The sequence below is a fragment of the Varroa destructor genome, unplaced genomic scaffold (assembly GCF_002443255.2).
Source record: "Varroa destructor unplaced genomic scaffold, Vdes_3.0 BEIS01000007.1, whole genome shotgun sequence".
NCBI lineage: Eukaryota > Metazoa > Arthropoda > Arachnida > Mesostigmata > Varroidae > Varroa > Varroa destructor.
Window position 1 is genome coordinate 29,627,034 of NW_019211460.1, and position 7,381 is coordinate 29,634,414.

Here is a 7,381-nt window from a genome sequence, read left to right on the forward strand (position 1 = left end):
TCACCTGCTGTCAGAATGGTTTAGTCGGTTCCTTGTTGCTAGGGCTGCCCCTGTCATCCTTGTGGATTGCCCCACAAGACATTTTACATCTATCCTTTCTTGAACGTCTGCCACTTCTACTGACGTTCTAGTAACAGTGACATGTATTCCATGGGCAGGGTCCGTGTGCGATGACGTTGACGAAACAACGAACGCCGAAGAACGAACAACATCGCATCAAGAGAGTTCACACACAACGATATATGCACACGATGCACTTCAGCTATCTGAAAGAAAACGAGGCCTTACAGCGATATGAGCCACAATACTCAATCAAATGAAAGACAGGTCCAAATTGACTCCACCAATAAAGGTAACATTAAAATAATAAGCTCATGATAGATGATGCTAATAATAAATACAGCATTAAATATATGTATATATATATATATATATATACATACATACATATATATACGTAGGGACGCTCGAGTTTTCTGCTACCGACACAGATGTGAGCATCAAGTATGTTATCCTCGTACGGCGTAACCTCTTGTGTACTAATGGACTTCCGGGAAAATCATTTCGTACATCTTTAGCGTCCAACGTTGTCAACAATGCAAGATTGTCTTCGATGCTTCAATGATTTCACATACTAGTGTTTTAGAGTCTCCTGTTGACAGAAAACGTCTCGTAAGAGACGGTGTGTTGACGGATTAACACGCAATAAACTTGAATATCATAATCTTTCTCGTTAGAGCTGTATAAGTACACACTTATCATGAAGAGCTTCCTTGCACACGCTCACATCACTGTCAAGGATCACATCTTTTGGTACCTAGCGTCGTGTAAACTCAAAACGTAAATCATTTCCCGTACAAAGGTGTTCTTCCACCTATTTATTTCTACTAATGATTAAGTATACTAACACATGAATTATAAGTGTTTGGACTTTCAGGTGTTTCATGGATGAATTCAAAGACGTTGTATTACTAAATAAATGATGTATAATCTGTCTGGAGCTGATTTCCAAGATGTTTCACCATAGAACCAATTGTTTATTTTTGTCTACTATCTACATAGATTATAACTAATTAGACCATTTAGCGCGATGTGCCTACAAAAAACGTACAACAAATAAGCTGTACTCATACGGATAAATACGCCGATTTGGAGAATTAATAGAATAGGGACGATTATGAAGCTATTGACATTGTTGGGCTGACTAAGCCTCTCAGCACCGGCGAGGGCATGCTTACTGTGGTCACCTATAAACAGGGGATATTAGAAAAATGTGTAAAATCTATACATTTATTTGATGTGAGCCTCATTGGTTAGATTCACATGTACCGTAAAGCTTAGCTATGATTCATTCTCGGACAGTGGCGCAAGCACTGTCATGCTTAACGAAGAGAATACACTGCCACACAAACATTACATAGATATAACTGTATATGTATATGTAATTCGGCAGTGTACTTATGTCGAGTTGGCACGCTCGCAGATACAGCGCTACACTAAGCCCGCTATGGGTTGCCGCTAAGGAGCTGCAAAGGTTAGCCACCCCGACGATCGTTCATTGATCTGCGACTTGAATTATGGTATTCTCACCAGATGGGCATCGGAAGTTGAGGCAAATAGTCCGCCGGTTGCTGACGTTAGCTACTGCTGACGCAGCTGTGGTGAAACCCACCCCGGAACCAGCCGTATTCTTCGAGTCATCGATCTAGCGGTGGCCATTCATTGCTTTTAGGTAGCCACAGCCACAGTCAATGAAAAATTAATCAATCGTACATCTGTAGCGGCGGGGCAGTGAATACGAATCAACATCGCATTGGCCCACCAATATAGATATGTGAGATTCTAGAGAATCATCGCCATATCTGCTCGTGTCGAAGTCGGCTAGCAGTAGTAGTAGTAAGAACAGTGATAGCAATGACGAAGAAATCATGTTTTACATAGCATCGTAAACACCTTTCAGCAATATATACACGCAATGGTAGAGATAATTTGTTTCACAAATAAATGTCTAGTTAGAACCTGCTAGATCAATCTTGGCAAGTCATTAGAACTACTATATACAATACAATAAACTTAATCGTAAAATAAGGAAGTGATCAACACTTATATAACGTAGCCGTGGCAGAAGTGGAGAACGGAAGATCTTTCCTTGCGTATCGTAGCTAAAGTTGGTCAGTGGGTTAATGCATCTACAATGACCAATACTTTCATATGAATTTAGTAGCAGATCGCACTGCATGTAACTTCACTTTGGATATTCACATTATATATATGTGTATATATATATATATATATATATATATATATATATATATATATATATATATATATATAGAAACTAACGCCATGAATATGTCACACGCTTGCTAATTAGCTAGCCAGGAAGTTCAAGATATGATCCGATCCAGCTAACCTGCAGACCTGACACGCTGGTTACGTACAGATATGTTTCAATTGTGCCATTCTATATATATATGTGTGTGTGTGTGTGTGTGTGCAGTGTACTGTTTCTTATTTGCAGTACATTTTGGCTTCTTTCTCTGCTTGCCCCTGAAAGCCTCTAAACTTAGCTGGGTTATAGCCGTTCATAATTAAATAAGAAACCAACTACTCCAACAAAAATTTAATTACACCATAGCGGGTCCCGATCGTTACTGTTAGAGTGTACAAGTTAATATGCATCCGTATGCTTTCCATGATCTCAAATCCAAACCTGTCTCGAATTCAGATTTAGACAGCACAATCAAGAAGGCTCTTGCAAACAAATATTGTTTCAACTCTAATTTTCCTACCAATAAATTTCATTCATCTTCTAGCGTCCTATAGTGGAATAACCCAGTTGCAATAACCCCTCTGAAGGATAGTAATAGACTAGGGTCAATTTGAGAAAATTTTATATTGTCATTGTTGATGTTTGGACTAAAACATTCATTATTATCTTCGTTACCGCTGCAACAACAACAGCGTTGTCTGGTTTTACCACTGTCTCAGGCACAATGACTTCACTGCGGCTGTAGACGCAATGCCCGGACCCAAAGCAGGTGGAACCGGCCCAGCATCCTGACCCCATTTGATTCAACTAGTTTGATTGACACCTTCACAACCAGCTTTCTCGCTGCCGGTACATAGGGAAAACGCATTAAAAATCAAACAGAGACGTTAAAGAAGCATTCGATATAGGCCGAGCTGACTGTGCCTCGGATATTTCGGTTCGAGCTTTTTTACGTCGCTCGAGGGCTCGCGCCGTCTGAACGTTCTATATATATATATATATAAATATAACACCTGATAGAGACCCTGCTATCTTATCTGTGACCATTCTTGATCAACATTTAGTCGTACACAAGGTCAACACTCATTCACTCGCATCGTATAACACTCAGGCTAAAGCTAATTTTACATGTGATTAACTATACTGCATGGAATTGTTGATGCTACATGCGATTGATGATGCAATATGTGATTAGTAGTATTACATATGAAAAAACAGAAGAATATCGAGTTGTAGTCAATCAGTACGTTTCTGGCTATAGAGCAATACTTCTGACACTTGACGAAGTTCAAGCGTGCGTCTACGTACCTAGGGATTTGGCAGTATATGCCGATGTGCGTTATATAAATCAATTCTGCCATGATGTTGTCGGCTTACTTGCGACCCAGTTAACTGCAATGTCATGGTTTGTTGTTGTTGTTGTTGCTATTGCTTGTAACTAACTAGGTGAGTATTTAGAAGGACATACCGTTATCATATTTATCCCCTGTTTCGGCGTTCATAAGATTGCCATGGTACGAGGATACGTCGGATTCAGTCACTGTCTCATAAAATTTATGAGCGGACATGAAAAATTCTCTCTAAATATCTTTTACGCCATCAGGATACCTGGAACGGGGGGCCATTTAATCTTATTTGCCCTTAATAGAGATAGTTTCCGTAATTGACGAAGGGATCTACAAGTTTAAGGAACCTTTCAGGAAGGAATAAAGCTTAGAGTGAGGAATTTTGATAAACTATGGCAATCACCTAATTTAACGCAGGCATAGTAATTAATTCTGCTGTAAAATGATGGTCAATAAGGGATTCGTTTAACTTATTCTATTACTAACTGATGACGCGTAAATTAAGCTACCTGGCTGCTGTTAGAAGCATCTAACCGAGATGAAACTTCCAATTTAACGCTACTGCAAGTTACAGTGACAGCTGTGAAGAAATATTGACCGATAACGCAAAATCATTTTGTTGCAGCAGTCGACAATACACAGTGTGATTACTCGATGACAATTTTAGACCGCATCAGACCACTTCAATCGAATCGTAAGTAAACGATGATTTCAATCACCCATTAGTATTCCCCTGACTTCGCTTAGCCTATGGCCTATCGTGACCAAAAACACCTCTATAAAGGTGTTACCTACGAAAGAACTCTCTAACAAAATTGTAATATCTAACACTTCGCTGACCAAACTAGCATAATAAACAAATAACGTTATTATATGACTGACATCATATCGTGAGCGTCAAATTTACCATCTTTCCTATATTAGGTTCAGTAAGAGGAGTCGGTACACTACAGGCAACTCACAGGTGTACAAGCATGACCTTCGAAGCTTTTTCGTTAGAAGCGTGCATAATCATGGAAACCGTATGGAAAAAATACCTAGGATAATATTTCGTTCTAGAAGGATTTAGTCGCGGCCTTTAAGGTATAGGAGCTTGCTCTAACTAGGACTCATAAGGCTGGTGCTTGATTCGAAATAAAAGCAGCGATGTGCAGACGCGTGGATTTTTTCTGTAAAAGACCACGGATAGAATGAGAGTTTGAAATATGTGTCTCACTTTGTTTACCCAAATGCAAGTTATCAGCTGAAAGCAGCATCGATTTTTATGGATGGCCTAAAGTACAGGCCACCACGTATACGAGAGATCGATTCGGCCTCTGGCTGAACATTAGCGATTGTAAAAATATGCGGTGCAGTATTATATAGAGATATGGTAAACTTAGTGGTAAGTTTACTCTTCAACTAGTATAAATGACAGCTGAGTGAGTATCGTTAGTTTAAAAGTTAGATATCATCTTGTAAATGGAATGGCATTAAAGAGAAGAAGTGTTTCTTCGCTAATATTTATTTTCAATTTACAACAAGACATCAACATATATATACATAGTGTCGTAAATTTTCTAGTAGGACTTCAGTAAAAACTTCCACTCATGCACGTCAGAAGTTGTCATACATATTTTTCAAAAATAATATAACCGTTTAGAACACTGCGAGCGATACGAGGAAATGCAAATCGAGACTATTATAACACTTTCAGTTCTACATATTTCACGATTGAAATGCCAAAAGAACGAATTTTTAGATAAAAAGATCAGTTCTTCAGTATACTGTTATTAGCATTTTTGTCGTTGTCACCGTTTTGACTTTGGGCATGCGTAAGATTTTGCCAAATCAATCATGGTCTACGCGTCGAAACATCGATACCCATAATATATTGCAACATGAAAATAATCAGATCAATCCTTAGCCTCCGCAGTGAAAAAAATGTCACCAAATCGAACGTGTTAGACAAAATTCCCTTTGCCTAAACTATTGCAATATATGCACGTATATATACGCAACGGCATTGCCCGAAGGTCTGATCGTCTTCTTGTTTCGTACCGATATTCCAACTTGCAAATGTTGGAATAATTATCTTCAGTTTGATCTGTGTTTGTTACGCAGAAGTATCACTATGCTCTTAAACTATCCATAGCCCGAAAGTATAAATACGAATCCGTTTAGTGGAATTGCACTAACAGGTGCCTGAACAAGTGTAGCATTTTACTAGTCATAAATAGATTAATAAAACAACACGCCTTTTCTATTTGTTTCATCTCCCTCAATGTATATATTCGTCTTCGGAACAGCATTGTTACTGAAGATGTTCCTTACTCTTTGGCATGCAAATGCTATATTTATGCTATCGAGGTCTTAAACGTTATATGTATGGAAACATTCCCCCGAATTACTTTTCCCTGTGCTATTTCGTGGTTCGGCCCGCAGGTGCATGCAATGATAACGAAAAAAAAGCCTGTCACAACTTTAGCATCCGCAAACAAAGGGTATCAATTGAGAAAAAGAAACAGCATCCATAATAGTCGGCCAGCATCGATTCACCTGGAATGGTACCTACTTACAGTGTATAATGCGAAGGCACGCAGTTTTCAATACATTACAAATGCTTGTAATATCTATAGTTTAGCTTCTAGGAAAGCGCGCCGGATCAGTCACATTTCGCTCATCCCGTTTCTGTGCTTAGACAGATGTCACACCAGTACCTTTAAATGTCGATAGGGAACAGATATATCAATCTGTTTTCTTTTTCGGTCCAATTTTTTCATCACTCGGTCAGATACGCTCCAGACAACAAAAATCCTATTCGTTTGCGTCGATTCTGCCTTGAGTGTTTTAAAACGATGAATATTATCGCTGCCTTCCTGGCACCAACAACGGCAATAACTATATTATACAACAGTTTGTTCCAGTAATTGTTACCCCGTTCGGCTATACGATGTTAAAGGAACTTTCGCTTCCTTTTTCAGTTATTTTGACCTCAGCTACCGTTGCTCCGCTGTATATTTCCATATTTCCATTGCTGCATCGACTGGCGGAACGGTCCGAATTACGTTCGGAACGGCCCGCCCCTGACTCAATTCCGTCCACAAGTGGAATTCGCTTACGAGCGGCTCTTAACCCGCGAGTAACCCCCCATACTTGATGAGTCAGCAATGCGCTAAATAGTTACTGTGTGCGTCACATTGTCGTGATGTCCATTGCTCTCTTTCGCACTGGCCCGACTAAATGATATCGCGCATCGATCCGTACGTAGTATGTAAGCGACGAATCCCAAGCGAATATCCCTGTGTCTCCGCATGTTTTCAAAGTGGCAGACACATACAAATATACGCCCGCCCGACCGCCCGCCCACCCAATGAGTCAGATTTACACGCAAACTTATATTGTAGACGCAAACGCTTCCGCGCGCGATTTCGCTTACAATATTCAGCCCATCTACTGGACTCCGTCATGTGGAAATTGGCTTTTACCTCTTCCACCTAGACTACTACTATTACAGTTTTCATTACACTTCGTAACACTGTTTGCCCCCACCAACTAAATGGAAATTATTGCTGATCTACTATATATACCTCATCGACATCCTTCCGTTTGCGAGACTGATGGGATGTCCAATGGAGCGTGCGTTCAGTAACAACGTCAACAGCGAAAACAATAAGCAGTGATTTATTGATGTTTACGTCGCCACAAATTATTCCCGTATTAAACGTGTGATACTCGCTGTGATACTAATAGCATATCATATTCATGTACGAGTAAAGTTAAC

General features: G+C 39.6%; 1 long non-coding RNA gene across 1 annotated transcript in view; it reads left to right on the forward strand.

Annotated features, from left to right (window-relative positions):
• Nucleotides 1-286, forward strand: part of LOC111253779 (uncharacterized) — a 47,960-nt gene extending 47,674 nt beyond the window's left edge. Inside the window, exon 5 of the long non-coding RNA XR_015317941.1 lies at nucleotides 159-286. This is a non-coding gene — a long non-coding RNA (uncharacterized LOC111253779). The remainder of the gene's footprint in view (nucleotides 1-158) is intronic.
• The last annotated feature ends 7,095 nt before the right edge of the window (nucleotides 287-7,381 follow it).